This window comes from Triticum dicoccoides, chromosome 5A, assembly GCF_002162155.2.
Source record: "Triticum dicoccoides isolate Atlit2015 ecotype Zavitan chromosome 5A, WEW_v2.0, whole genome shotgun sequence".
In the NCBI taxonomy this organism is placed as follows: Eukaryota; Viridiplantae; Streptophyta; class Magnoliopsida; order Poales; family Poaceae; genus Triticum; species Triticum dicoccoides.
Window position 1 is genome coordinate 289,496,381 of NC_041388.1, and position 16,401 is coordinate 289,512,781.

Genomic DNA, 16,401 nt, shown 5'->3' on the forward strand with positions numbered 1-16,401 from the left:
TCCACCCCCACTGGGAACTGTTCATCCAAACCCCCCCAGCAACGCTCACTGTTCATCCAGAGGCAGCATCGATCGGCTTCAGTTAGCAGCAATAGCGAAGGAATCGCTCGATCGGGTTCAGTTAATAGCCATCGATCGATCGCTCGGGTTCAGTAACGTGTAGCCTGCAGTGCAATCGCTCGGGTTCAATTAGAGCCCAATGCCTCGCAAACACACGCGTGCGTGTACGAGAGAAACGCGCATCGCTCGGCCCCGACCATCCACCGTAACCGGGAACACCCTGATATTTTCCTCGCCCTCGCTTCTACCTGCTACCTCTTGAGCACTACGTTGGTTTTCCCTTGAAGAGGAAAGGGAGATGCAGCAGAGCAGCGTAAGTATTTCCCTTAGTTTTGAGAACCAAGGTATCAATCTAGTAGGAGGCCATGCACGAGTCCCTCGCACCTACACAAACAAATAAACTCCTCGCAACCAACGCGATAAAGGGGTTGCCCTTCACGGTCACCTACGAGAGTGAGATCTGATAGATATGATAAGATAATATTTTTGGTATTTTTATGATAAAGAGAAATAAAGATGCGAGTAAAATAAATGGCAAAGGAAATAACTAAGCATTGGAAGATTAATATGATAGAAAATAGACCCGGGGGCCATAGGTTTCACTAGAGGCTTATCTCGAGAGCATAAGTATTACGGTGGGTGGACAAATTACTGTTGAGCAATTGACAGAATTGAGCATAGTTATGAGAATATCTAGGTATGATCATGTATATAGGCATCACGTCCGAGACAAGTAGACCGACTCCTGCCTGCATCTACTACTATTACTCCACACATCATCGCTATCCAGCATGCATCTAGAGTATTAAGTTCAAGAGAACAGAGTAACGCTTTAAGCAAGATGACATGATGTAGAGGGATAAACTCATGCAATATGATATAAACCCCATCTTGTTATCCTCGATGGCAACAATACAATGTGTGCCTTGTTGCCCCTACTGTCACCGGGAAAGGACACCGCAAGATTGAATCCAAAGCTAAGCACTTCTCCCATTGCAAAAAGATCAATCTAGTAGGCCAAACCAAACTGATAATTCGAAGAGACTTGCAAAGATAACCAATCATACATAAAAGAATTCAGAGAAGATTCAAATATTATTCATAGATAAACTTGATCATAAACCCACAATTCATCGATCTCAACAAACACACCGCAAAAGAAGATTACATCGAATAGATCTCCACAAGAGAGGGGGAGAACTTTGTATTGAGATCCAAAAAGAGAGAAGAAGCCATCTAGCTAATAACTATGGACCCGTAGGTCTAAAGTAAACCACTCACACTTCATCGGAGAGGCTATGATGTTTATGTAGAAGCCCTCCATGATCGATACCCCCTCCGACGGAGCTCCGTAAAAGGCCCCAAGATGGGATCTCGTGGATACAAAAAGTTACGCGGTGAAATTAGGGTTTTGGCTCCGTATCTAATAGTTTGGGGGTACGTAGGTATATATAGGAGGAAGGAGTACGTCGGTGGAGCAACGTGGGCCCCACAAGGGTGGAGGGCGCGCTTGGGGGGTAGGCGCTCCCCCCTACCTCGTGCCTTCCTGGTTGATTGCTTGACGTAGGGTCCAAGTCCTCTAGATCATGTTCGTTCCGAAAATCACGTTCCCGAAGGTTTCATTCCGTTTGGACTCCGTTTGATATTCTTTTTCTGCGAAACCCTAAAATAGGCAAAAAACAGCAATTCTGGGCTAGGTCTCCGGTTAATAGGTTAGTCCAAAAAATAATATAGAAGTGTATAATAAAGGCCAATAATGTCCAAAACAGGATATAATATAGCATGGAACAATCAAAAATTATAGATACGTTGGAGATGTATCAAGCATCCCCAAACTTAATTCCTACTCGTCCTCGAGTAGGTAAATGATAAAAACAGAATTTTTGATGTGGAATGCTACTTGGCATAATTTCAATGTAATTCTTCTTAATTGTGGTATGAATTTTCAGATCCAAAAGATTCAATAGAAAAGTTCAATATTGACATAGAAATAATAATACTTCAAGCATACTAACTTAAGCAATTATGTCTATTTAAAATAACATGGCTAAAGAAAGTTATCCCTACAAAATCATATAGTCTGGCTATGCTCCATCTTCACCACACATAGTATTTAAATCATGCATAACCCCGATGACAAGCCAAGCAATTGTTTCATACTTTTGGTGTTCTCAAACTTTTTCAATCTTCACGCAATAAATGAGCGTGAGCCATGAACATAGCACTATAGGTGGAATAGAATGGTGGTTGTGGAGAAGACAAAAAAGGGAAAGATAGTCTCACATCAACTAGGCGTATCAACGGGCTATGGAGATGCCCATTAATAGATATCAATATGAGTGAGTAGGGATTGCCATGCAACGGATGCACTAGAGCTATAAGTATATGAAAGCTCAACAAAAAGAACTAAGTGGGTGTGCATCCAACTTGCTTGCTCACGAAGACCTAGGGCATTTTGAGGAAGCCCATCGTTGGAATATACAAGCCAAGTTCTATATGAAAGTGATAGCATAGGAGACTCTCTATCATGAAGATCATGGTGCTACTTTGAAGCACAAGTCTGGAAAAAGGATAGTAGTATTGCCCCTTTTTATTTATTTATTCTCTTTTTTGGGGGGCCTTCTTTTTTTGGCCTTTCTCTTTTTTGGTGGGGGACAATACTCTATGAATGATGATCATCACACTTCAATTTATTTACAACTCAATGATTACAAGTCGATAATAGAACAAAGTATAACTCTATATGAATGCCTGTGACGGTATACCGTGATAGCAATGATGCATGAGTGACTTATATGAGAGAATTATGAACGGTGGCTTTGCCACAACTAAAATGTCAACTACATGATCATGCAAAGCAATATGACAATGATGGAGTGTGTTATAGTAAACGGAACGGTGGAAAGTTGCATGGCAATATATCTCGGAATGGCTATGAAAATGCCATGATAGGTAGGTATGGTGGCTGTTTTGAGGAAGGTCTATGGTGGGTGTATGATACCGGCGAAAGGTGTGCGGTATTAGAGAGGCTAGCAATTGTGGAAGGGTGAGAGTGCGTATAATCCATGGACTCAACATTAGTCATAAATAACTCACATACTTATTGCAAAAATCTATTAGTTATCAAAGCAAAGTACTACACGCATGCTCCTAGGGGGATAGACTGGTAGAAAAAGACCATCGCTCGTCCCCGACCGCCACTCATAAGGAGGACAATCAATAAATACACCATGCTCCGACTTCTTAACATAACGGTTCACCATACGTGCATGCTACGGGAATCACAAACTTCAAAACAAGTATTTCTCAAATTCACAACTACTCAACTAGCACAACTCTAATATTACCATCTCCATATCTCAAAACAATTATCAAGTATCAAACTTCTCATAGTATTCAACACACTCATAAGAAAACCTTTTTTATTAATCTTGAATGCCTAACATAATTAAAGCAATTTACCATGTTGTTTTGTAGGACTCTCAAAATAATCTAAGTGAAGCATGAGAGAACAAAAGTTTCTATAAAACAAATCCATCATCGTGCTCTAAAAGGTATAATTGAAGCACTAGAGCAAAAAACTATATAACTCAAAAGATATAAGTGAAGCACATAGAGTATTCTAACAATTTCCGAATCATGAGTATGTCTCTCAAAAAGATGTGTGCAACAAAGATGATTGTGGAAAACTAAGAAATAAAGACTCAAATAATACAAGACGCTCCAAGCAAAACACATATCATGTGGTAAATAAAAATATAGCTCCAAGTAAAGTTACCGATAGAAGTAGACGAAAGAGGGGATGCCTTGCAGGGCATCCCCAAGCTTTGGCTTTTAGGTGTCCTTAGATTATCTTGGGGTGGCATGGGTGAGGGAGTCCTGAATTAGGGGGTCTCCGTACAGCCGGACTATATCCTTCGGCCGGACTGTTAGACTATGAAGATACAAGATTGAAGACTTCGTCTCGTGTCCGGATGGGACTCTACTTGGCGTGGAAGGAAAGCTAGGCAATACGGATATGGATATCTCCTCCTTTGTAACCGACCTTGTGTAACCCTAACCCTCTCCGGTGTCTATATAAATCGAAGGGTTTTATTCCGTAGGACAACAACGACAACATACAATCATACCATAGGCTAGCTTCTAGGGTTTAGCCTCTCTGATCTCGTGGTAGATCTACTCTTGTACTACCCATATCATCAATATTAATCAAGCAGAACGTAGGGTTTTACCTCCATCAAGAGGGCCCGAACCTGGGTAAAACATCGTGTCCCCCGCCTCCTGTTACCATCCGGTCTAAACGCACAGTTCAGGACCCCCTAACCGAGATCCGCCGGTTTTGACACCGACAATGGGCATCCCCAAGCTTAGGCTTTTGCCACTCCTTGTTCCATAATCCATCAATCTTTTACCCAAAACTTGAAAACTTCACAACACAAAACTTAAAGTAGAAAATCTCGTGAGCTCCATTAGCGAAAGAAAACAAAACACCACTTCAAGGTACTGTAATGAACTCATTCTTTATTTATATTGGTGTTAAACCTACTGTATTACAACTTCTCTATGGTTTATAAACTATTTTACTAACCATAGATTCATCAAAATAAGTAAACAATACACGGAAAACAGAATCTGTCAAAAACAGAACAGTCTGTACTAATCTGTAGCTAACGCAAGATCTGGAACCCCAAAAATTCTAAAATAAATTGTTGGACGTGAGGAATTTAACTATTAATCATATGAAAAAAATAATTAACTAAATATTACTTTCCAAATAAAAATGGCAGCAGTTCTCATGAGCACTAAAATTTCTGTTTTTTACAACAAGATTAAAAAGACTTTCCCCAAGTCTTCCCAACGATTCCACTTGGCACAAAGACTAATTAAACATAAAAAACACGACCAAAACAGAGGCTAGATAAATTATTTATTACTAAACAGGAGCAAAAAGCAAAAAATAAAAATAAAATTGGGTTGCCTCCCAATAAGCGCTATCGTTTAACGCCCTAGCTAGGCATGAAAGCAAGGATAGATTTAGGTATTGCCATCTTTGGAAGGCAATCCATAAGTGGCTCTCATAATAGATTCATAAGGTAATTTAATTTTCTTTCTAGGGAAGTGTTCCATGCCTTTCCTTAACGAAAATTGGAATCTAATATTCTCTTCCTTCATATCAATAATCGCACCAATCGTTCTAAGGAATGGTCTATCAAGAATAATAGGACATGAAGGGTTGCAATCTATGTCAAGAACAATAAAATCCACAAACACATAATTCCTATTTGCAACAATAAGAACATCATTAATTCTTCCCATAGATTTCTTAATAGTGGAATCCGCAAGGTGCAAGTTTAAAGAGCAATCATCAAAATCACGAAAACCTAGCAAATCACACAAAGTCTTTGAAATCGTGGAAACACTAGCACCCAAATTACACAAAGCATAGCATTCATGATCTTTAATCTTAACTAGTTGACCCGTTGCGCGAAATGGCGCAGAGACCCGCTAAACCCATGTTCGCGATGAAAATAGTTTCCTTCAGTAAGGACAGGCGATCTATATACTTATTGTAGTTCGATAGTAGAAAGTCATATCTTAATCCATATGCGCCTTGAAAAAAACATGGTTTAATTGATTTCGTTGTGGGCAAGCACATGTGGTAACAAATTTAATCTCTTTTAATAAAAAGGAATGGTGTCTTGCTGTCTACAATGAGATGTACTCCCTCCGTTCCTTTATCAAGGTGTAATTTTTTGGGCACGGTGACCAAGGCAACAAATTATAGATACATTAGTACAAAATTGCCCTTGTCAAATTTGTTGTTACTCAATACCAATCAGGGGAGACATACTTTCCTCTTTTTTATAAAAAAAGATACAAACAATCAGGAGAAAGATACTTTACTCTTTTCTACATAGATAAAAAAAGGATTATGACGAATTAGAGAAATGTATCTTACATTGTGGAAATTTATCAAAAAACAAATACACCTTATATAAAGGATCGAAGGGAGTACGTACATATTACAATTTGGTAGTACAGACTCATTCAAAACCATGTGTGTTGAAAATATGAGTATTTTTTAGACAATCTTTTGTTTGAGCAAGCAAGTACGGTAAGAATTTACATCCCTATGTAAAAACAATACATTCTTTTTGCTTAATAAGAATATACATATACCTAACACCATGTATAAACCACATAAGAAGCCCCTTTTAAAAAGTGTTTCTATAAAAGAAATGTGTTTGAAAAAAAGACTGTTTCTATGCTACTTAGACGCATGTCTATTCGGATGTAGTCGCATGGTACTCAATTCGGCCCACAAAGCGTTTTCTTCGGCCGGCCCACTTGAAGCACAATATGAAAATACAGGGAGTAGAAAATAATTAGACAAACAGCATAAGAAAGCTAGATCTAATGTGTACAACTTAGAAGCTCTCTTGCTCCTCTTAAGAACTTAAAAGCTCCTTTCTTTTCTTTTCGTTTCTTCTCTTTTCTTTTCTCAACAATACGTGTTGGGAGACCAGCTCATGAACAGAAAGCATTCCACCCAGGATGCACATACTTAATATGGTTCGGCTCATAACATAGCTGACATTCATTGTTTCAATAGTGCTTTGGCAGATGCAGTACAACCAAATTCTCTAATTTTTAATGTCCAATTACATAAAAAGTTGTGCAGCCATACCCAGACAGATGAACTCGGTTTAACGGTAGACGAAGATCAGAACTTCTAGGACTGATAGACGATGCAGATATATGCATAACATCATGGCTCCGCTTTTGTGGTAGCATGCTGGAGAGACCTAGCTAAGATACTATGCAGACTACAATGAAAGAACTTCATTATAAACATATGTTCTCAGACTGGTCCTTGCTTTGAAAAGAGAAGCAAGAAAAGGATTATATTCAAACACATGTCCAACCTGCAGGCAAACTACACTTGCACAGAGATACCTAGCTAAGATACTATGTAGCTGCAATGAAAGAACTTCATTATAAACATATGTTCCCAGCCTGGTCCTTGCTTTGGAAAGAGAAGCAAAAAAAGAAAAGGATTATGCAATAGACACACCAAACACCAAGGCAATGCACAATATTCACTGATTTTACTCATATTTTCCGACGACGCATCTAAACTGGCCCTAAACATTATATTATTTAACGATAATGAAAGGAACTTCTTAAGGCACTCAGTCCCAGGTTATGATTCTACCACCTACCATTTTTACACTCTGTAAAATGACCATGTCAGTACTGATTTTATATGAAGCTACAAAGAGATAATAATAATAATAATAATAGCGACATTGATGAAAACTGAAATCACAATATATATAAAACTGGGTGTCACACCTTCCTTCTTACGTCGTGGCAGTAGTACCTGACCTCTATTCTAATAAAATCATATTATAACAATTTGCATATAGAGAATTATATATTGTGTGTGTGTGTGACCTCTGTTATAATAGAATTATATATATGCTTCACCCAGTGTGCCTACAGTTTTTAGAATGTAAATTTTCCCATGTTTTGAGAAACCATTTTAGGACTGCAAGAATTATCAGGGCAGTCTATTCTATGCGATTCAGTCAAGGTGTTGGTATCAATTACGATAACAGCAATGATACATGTGTGTGCCATATCCACTGTGAAATGAACTGAAGTACTCGGGCCCCAATATTTCATACTGAAAATCAGTAGAAACTAAAAAGAATAAATTGTAATTAGTTTTGGTAGAAACATATTTCACATTAATTTTAATTAAGCAGAGCAGGGGAATTTCCTCAATGAGATGGGTCGGTGTGTTCAGAAGCAATTGTGATCCGCAGAAACATCTAAACTGTCAGGATGCCGACAACATAGAGCAATGGAATAAATGCTCACAAATGAAATGACAGTGAAGGGGATATGAATCTTGACTCTGGATTGAACAAAGTAAATGGGATAAGCTCACCTTGCCGCATAGACAACGGACGCCCAACTTCAAGAAAAAAGGCGAGTACGCCTGAACATAGCAAGGCATCCAGATGTCTAAAATGCACCTCACCTACTGGAATCACCCTCGCCTCAATGAAAGAAATATAGCCCAACTCGACCCTGAATATGAAGCAAAAAGACATAATGAAACATGTTGAACCTGCAATGAATGAATGAATTGTTTGAACCTACACTGGATAGCTCATGTCCAATTGTCCATCCATCCGTATGCTACTTTCTCATTAGAACGTCAATCCCAAATATCTTCTGCTGGAAATATAACTTTATATTAGTCAGCTGAAACAACACCTTGACTATCCAAGGGGTTTCCTAATACGCAACACTCTCTCAGAACATTTGAGGAACAAATCAAGGGAAATTTTCAAATCAGCATTACATGTGTAAAGTCATACTCTCTGAACATAATAGATAGCGTAGTAGAAAATTTGAAAAGCGCAAAAGTAGATATTAAAGATAGCACCATCAGCACTAATGTATCTAAAAGTGCACTGATGCCTAGTGTGTAAAGTGACCTAGAAAAACTCCAGCACATGAAAGATGTGACAAAATAAAGGGGAAACAACAATCCTCTTCAAGAAATAGTGCTGATAGGTAGACATATTCCTTTTCATGTACTGTGGTGCAAGAGTTGCAGAAGAAATCAGGCTCACCTATCTTGGAAGGGTCCGATTGCTCTAGGGAAATCAAGCCACAATATCTCCGGCCACAGAACCAAAACAATATGCCCTATCTTCAGTTTCAGACTTCCAGTCACAGGAAACTGTATGGGCCAAAAATAATCTTCAGAGAACATAGCAAATAATAAATAAGCAAAAGGATCATCCCTGGAAATGCAATACATGTTGCAAAACAGTCAAGATCGTCTGAAAATATACATATCTTACCCTGCTGCTTGTACTCCTCGACGACTTGCTCCTTCTTCCTGTCGTTGGCCGTGTCCCCTCCCCTGCAGCCATACCCCATTGCGGAGGAGTGCCGCTGCTTGCACTCCTCGATGGCATGCTCCTTCTCGCTATTGTTATCCACCTCTCACCCCCCTGCAGCTCCACCCCAAACAACGCAAGGTCACAATTTATATTTAGATCTATTTGAAAAGTTTTGGTCCCAAATTCGTTTTCACTTTTAGTCCCAACAAAAATATAGATCTGCTCTGTAACTAATTTACATGACATGACGATGGCATCAATACATATCCATCCATTACAACATGAACATTTATATTTGTTCTGCAGAAAACAACTGGACATATAAGGGAATATACTAAACCGAAACGAAAAAAAACATGGCAATCTCTTTGCATAATCTGGAATGCAAAAAGGCATAGCTCCCAACTCTTTGTATAATCTCTTTGCATAATCTAGCTTGATACAGGTTAGCTTTTCCAGCACCAGAGAATACTAAAACTAAATGCAATTTCATGATCACAAAAGTATATTTATGTAGCAGGAACATATACCATAATAACTTCAATAATAGGATTGGTAGCTAATCACATTACAGCTAACGGCAGCTATCCAGTTGCTTCAATAATAGGACTGGTAAACATGTGACCAATAACAATACTTCAAACTAATTTAAGATGACTACCTCTATGAAGTCTGGGGTTAATCCACATAAATAAATTACAGAAAATCCTATACTTCATGGGGTGGATAACAAACCAAACCTACCGTAGAGTCCTTTCCAGCTGGATCTGGCGTTGCTAGCCATCTGGGAGGCGCATCCATTGGCATAGGGTAGCAGGACGACAGCTCCTGGCCGTCCCGCTCCTCTGCCTAGATGAAGAGGGCATACTTTCCTCTGCTCCATGGAAGCCATCGACGTGATGAACAGCAAGTCGAGAAGGAACTGTAAAAGGAAGGAATCTAGGGGGAAATCAGCGCCAAATAAGATCAACAATGAAGAAATCCTCCATTGTTTGCCCACGAATTAGAACAGACAAGAGGGGAAATCAACAGAAAACAAATCACACGGGAGAGAGGAGAAAGGTAGTCGAGCCTACCTTGGTGTTGTGTATCGTGGCATCGAGCAAGAGCGGCTGGCTCCATGGCGTCAAAAGATCTGCAGCCAGGATGAGACGAGGATACGCCGCAAGACTCCCTCTTCCCCTTCCCGTGTGAACTTCTTCTTTCACTCCCTCGATTCACATCTTCTCCTGCTCCCTCTCACTCGTTGCCCTCCATCTCCGGCGGATCCATGGCGGTGGAAGCTGGTGGGGCGAGGTGAGATGGCGGCAGTCCAGCAATCTTGTCGCTCAGCAGGGGCCGATCCATGACGCAGCCTCAAATCAAGCGCCGCCGCCGTCGCCCTTCGCCTGCAGGTCGCCGACGCCGTCGCCCTTCGCCTCCGCTGCCCGCACGTCTCGGATCCGTTCAGGGATGAGCGGAAGGGGGCCGGATGAGATGTGGGAGGGGGCGCGAGAGGATGGAGGAGGAGTATACCTGGCCAAACGGGCCGGTTTTATCGGGCCGGCACGATAGCCCGCGTGCCTGGCCCGTCACGGGCCGGCACGGCACGTAGCTTAGTGGGCCGTGCCTGGCACGTGGCCCGGCTAGGGCCGTGCCTGGGCTGCCATGCCTGGCACGCGTGCCAGCCCGGCACGGCACGACTAGCCTGGTGCTACGTATTTGTACTGCTACGAATACCTACCAGGGACAGGGAGCCAGGATCAGGAGATGTGCGTGTCTGCGATCCCTTATTCATGCATCGATGTTGACTCTGGCACACACGGTCACGGGCGGCCGACAAATGATTCACTTTTTTATTCCAGCGATTGCAACGAGGTAGCGATCCAGAGCCAACGGGACAACGATCGATGTAGGCTGCGCTTGTACCCGGACGTGCCTACTCGGGCCAGCTCTGCCAGCGTGCTAGACGGGCCGCCGTGCCCCCCATGTAGCAAGGGGTCCGTGCCTGGGCCAGAGAGGCCAGCACGCGGCATGGCATGATTACTTAGCGTGCCTGGACGGGCCATGCCGTGCCTGACCCATTTAACCCAGGTCGGGCCGTGCCGTGCCGGACCGGCCCATTTGGCAAGGTATGAGGAGGAGGGCAGCTGCGGGGGACGATGCTTCGGTACCTTAAGGCACCTACCTTTGTGTCTATGACATGTGGGCCCAACAGGTGACTGGCCCACATGTCAATGACCCAAAAGCACGTGCCTTTAAGGCACCAAAGCTGCGTCCAGCTGCGGGGTTCGGGGGGAAAGGGATGCGGGCGACTGCGGAGGAGCCGCTGTGGGGTTTGGTGTGGTGGTGACGATGGGACAGATGACTGCTCACATACGACCACGCGCTTGCAACATATTGGTTGGACTTGCACCCGTTCCGAACACCCACCAGTAACACGCATAACTATAGAAGCAAATGGGCCACAAGTCAGCCAAACGTGAGAACAAAGCAGAAGTAACATTTCTTACCACGCGGTCAACTGATCCAACGTCCAGCAACGGAAGTCAAAGCCCATCTGATGGCCACGAACGCGCTAATCCGGGGGAGCTTCATGGAGGAGGGTCGGCTAGCATCCTTATAGGTTTAAAATTTAATAGTAGGTTCGCACTCATCATAAAGTTTTCTAGGGATAGAAACTTTCAACTCAAGTTTTTCTTCATAAGATTGCATCAAAGCATCAATGATATGTTTGGTAAAGGCTTTATTTTGACTATAAGCATGAGGAAAATTTAGCACGGATTGCAACAAGGAAATACAATCTATCAAAGAGAAATTATCATAATTAAATTTCTTGAAATCCAATATAGTGGGTTCATTAATATTTAAAGTTTTGACTTCTTCGATCCCACTTTTAACAATTTTAGTATCAAGATCTAAAGACCCCGAATTTTTGGAACGCCTTCTAGGTAAAGGTGGATCATATTCAGTCCCATCATTATCAAGATTCATATTACAAAACAAAGATTTAATAGAGGACACATCAATAACTTTTAGATCTTCATCTTTGTTATCATGGAAACTAGAAGAACACGCTTTTATAAAGCAATCTTTCTTAGCACGCATCCTAGCGGTTCTTTCTTTGCACTCATCAATGGAAATTCTCATGGCTTTGAGAGACTCATTGATGTCATGCTTAGGATGAATAGATCTAAGTTTTAAAGAATCAACATCAAGAGAAATTCTATCAACGTTCCTAGCCAACTCATCAATCTTAAACATTTTTTCTTCGATCAAAGCATTGAAATTCTTTTGCAAGGTAATAAATTCTTTAATATTAGATTCAAAATCAGAGGGTATCTTATTAAAATTTTCATAAGAATAGTTGTAGGAATTACCATAATTATTAGAGGAATTACTAGGATATGACCTAGGATTAAAGTTTCCTCTATACGCGTTGTTACCAAAATTATTCCTACCAACAAAATTCACATCCAAAGATTCATTATTATTCTCAATCAAGGTAGACAAAGGCATATCATTAGGATCAGAAGAAACACTTTTATTAGCAAATAATTTCATAAGTTCATCCATCTACCACTCAAAACTTAATTTCTTCTATCGCATGCACTTTCTTATTAGTAGATCTTTCGGTGTGTCATTGAGAATAATTAACCATAATATTATCTAGGAGTTTAGTAGCTTCTCCTAAAGTGATTTCCATAAAAGTGGCTCCCGCGGCCGAATATAAAAGATTTCTAGAAGCAAAATTCAATCCAGCATAAAATTTTTGTATAACCATCCACAAATTCAAACCATGTGTAGGGCAATTATGTATCACTAATTTCATCCTCTCCCAAGCTTGTGCAACATGTTCATGATCAAGTTGCTTAAAATTCATAATATCGTTTCTAAGAGAGATGATCTTAGCGGGAGGAAAATACTTAGAGATAAAAGCATCTTTGCACTTGTTCCACGAATCAATACTGTTTTTAGGCAAAGACAAAAACCAAGCTTTAGCACGATCTCTAAGCGGAAAAGGAAATAGTTTCAATTTAAAAATATCATTGTCCACATCTTTCTTCTTTTGCATATCACACAAATCAACAAAGTTGTTTAGATGGGTAGCGGCATCTTCACTAGAAAGGCCGGAAAACTGATCTTTCATGACAAGATTAAGCAAAGCAGCATTTATTTCACAAGATTCAGCATCGGTAAGAGGAGCAATCGGAGTGCTAATAAAATCATTGTTGTTGGTAATGGTAAAGTCACACAATTTGGTATTATCTTGAGCCATCGTGACAAGCAAGCAATCCGACACACAAGCAAACAAGAAACGGGCAAAAAATAGGCGAATAGAGAAAGAGAGGGAGGATGGAGAGAGAGAGGGCGAATAAAACGGCAAGGATGAAGTGGGGGAGAGGAAAATGAGAGGCAAATGGCAAATAATGTAATGCGGGAGATAAGGGTTGGTGATGGGTACTTGGTATGTTGACTTTTGCGTAGACTCCCCGGCAATGGCGCCAGAAATGGCTCGTTGTCGAGAGTCCAAATCTTGACTTGACCTTGCGTAAGCCTCCCCGGCAATGGCGCCAGAAATCCTTCTTGCTACCTCTTGAGCACTGCGTTGGTTTTCCCTTGAAGAGGAAAGGGTGATGCAGCAGAGCAGCGTAAGTATTTCCCTCAGTTTTTGAGAACCAAGGTATCTCCAGTAGGAGGCCACGCACGAGTCCCTCGCACCTACACAAACAAATAAACTACTCCCAATCAACGCGACAAAGGGGTTGTCAATCCCTTCACGGTCACCTACAAGAGTGAGATCTGATAGATATGATAAGATAATATTTTTGGTATTTTTATGATAAAGAGAAATAAAGATGCAAGGAAAATAAATGGCAAAGGAAATAACTAAGTATTGGAAAATTAATATGATAGAAAATAGACCCAGGGCCATAGGTTTCACTAGAGGCTTCTCTCGAGATCATAAGTGTTATGGTGGGTGAACAAATTACTGTTGAGCAATTGACAGAATTGAGCATAGTTATGAGAATATCTAGGTATGATCATGTATATAGGCATCACGTCCGAGACAAGTAGACCGACTCCTGCCTGCATCTACTACTATTACTCCACACATCGACCGCTATCCAGCATGCATCTAGAGTATTAAGTTCAAGAGAACAGAGTAACGCTTTAAGCAAGATGACATGATGTATAGGGATAAACTTATGCAATATGATATAAACCCCATCTTGTTATCCTCGATGGCAGCAATACAATATGTGCCTTGCTGCCCCTACTGTCACTGGGAAAGGACACCGCAAGATTGAATCCAAAGCTAAGCACTTCTCCCATTACAAGAAAGATCAATCTAGTAGGCCAAACCAAACTGATAATTCGAAGAGACTTGCAAAGATAACCAATCATACATAAAAGAATTCAGAGAAGATTCAAATATTGTTCATAGATAAACTTGATCATAAACCCACAATTCATCGATCTCAACAAACACACCGCAAAAGAAGATTACATCGAATAGATCTCCACAAGAGAGGGGGACTTAGTATTGAGATCCAAAAAGAGAGAAGAAGCCATCTAGCTAATAACTATGGACCCGTAGGTTTGAAGTAAACCACTCACACTTCATCGGAGAGGCTATGGTGTTGATGTAGAGTTGCCGATAATTGTGTTACAAAACATGATCATCTCGTACAACAATTTATATAATCATGTCTTGACGATATCACATCACATCATGCCCTGCAAAAACAAGTTAGACATCCTCTACTTTGTTGTTGCAAGTTTTACATGGCTGCTGCGGGCTTAGCAAGAACCGTTCTTACCTACGCATCAAAACCATAACATGGTATAGTGATTGCTTTATGATCTTCAGAAAGAACCCTGTTCATTGAATCCGATTCAACTAAAGTTGGAGAAACAGACACCCGCCAGTCACCTGTGTGCAAACCACGTCGGTAGAACCAGTCTCATGAACATGGTCATGTAAAGTCCGTCCGGGCCGCTTCATCCAACAATACCGTCGAATCAAGAAACAACTAGTGACGTCAAGCAATATGTATATACCCACGCCCACAACTCCTTTGTGTTCTACTTGTGCATATAACATCGACGCATAGACCTGGCTCTGATGCCACTGTTAGGGAACGCAGTATTTCAAAAAAAATCCTACGATCACGCGAGATCTATCTAGGACATGCATAGCAATGAGAGGGGAGAGCGTGTCTATGTACCCTCGTAGACTGAAAGCGGAAGCATTGAGTAACGCGGTTCATGTAGTCGAACGTCTTCGCAATCCAACCGATCAAGTACCGAACGCACGGCACCTCCGCGATCTGCACACGTTCAGCTCGGTGATGTCCCTCGAACTCTAGATCCAGCTGAGGCCGAGGGAGATTTTCGTCAGCACGACGGCGTGTCGACGGTGATGATGAAGTTACCAACGCAGGGCTTCGCCTAAGCACTATGACAATATGACCGAGGTGGAAATCTGTGGAGGGGGGCACCTCATACGTCTCCGTCGTATCTACTTTTCCAAACACTTTTGCCCTTGTTTTGGACTCTAACTTGCATGATTTGAATGGAACTAACCCAGACTGACGTTGTTTTCACCAGAATTGCCATGGTGTTATTTTTGTGCAGAAATAAAAGTTCTCAGAATGACCTAAATATCAATGGAGAATTATTTTGGAATATATAAAAAATACTGGAAGAAGAATCCACGTCAGGGGGGCCTCCACCTGTCCCCGAGGGTGGGGACGCGCCCCCCTACCTCATGGGCCCCCAAATGCTCCACCGGCCTTAACCCTGACTCCATATATTCATTTTCAGGGAGAAAAAATTTAGAGAGAAGAATTCATCGCGTTTTACGATACGCAGCCGCCAAGCCCTAAACTCTCTCGGGAGGGCTGATCTGGAGTCCGTTCGGGGCTCCGGAGAGGGGAATCCGTCACCATCGTCATCATCAACCTTCCTCCATCACCAATTTCATGATGCTCACCGCCGTGTGTGAGTAATTCCATCATAGGCTTGTTGGACGGTGATGGGTTGGATGAGATTTATCATGTAATCGAGTTAGTTTTGTTAGGGTTTGATCCCTAGTATCCACTATGTTCTGAGATTGATGTTGCTATGACTTTGCTATGCTTAATGCTTGTCACTAGGGCCCGAGTGCCATGATTTCAGATCTGAACCTTTTATGTTTTCATCAATATATGAGAGTTCTTGATCCTATCTTGCAAGTCTATAGTCACCTACTATGTGTTATGATCCGTTAACCCCGAAGTGACAATAATCGGGAACACTCCCGGCGATGACCGTAGTTTGAGGAGTTCATGTATTCCCTATATGTTAATGCTTTGGTCCGGTACTCTATTAAAAGGAGGCCTTAATATCCCTTAGTTTCCAATAGGACCCCGCTGCCACGGGAGGGTAG

At 41.4% G+C, this 16,401-nt stretch overlaps 1 long non-coding RNA gene across 2 annotated transcripts; it reads right to left on the reverse strand.

Moving 5' to 3' along the window:
* Window positions 1-6,593: 6,593 nt before the first annotated feature.
* Window positions 6,594-10,453, reverse strand: LOC119301082. 2 transcript variants are annotated; one of them, XR_005146868.1, is made up of 6 exons: window positions 10,064-10,453; window positions 9,732-9,926; window positions 8,946-9,098; window positions 8,712-8,821; window positions 8,233-8,307; window positions 6,594-8,160 (listed from the first exon to the last, which is right to left on the reverse strand). It is a non-coding gene; the product is annotated as an uncharacterized LOC119301082 (long non-coding RNA). The 2 variants fall into 2 exon arrangements; XR_005146869.1 differs by having other exon boundaries at window positions 8,233-8,310.
* Window positions 10,454-16,401: the final 5,948 nt, after the last annotated feature.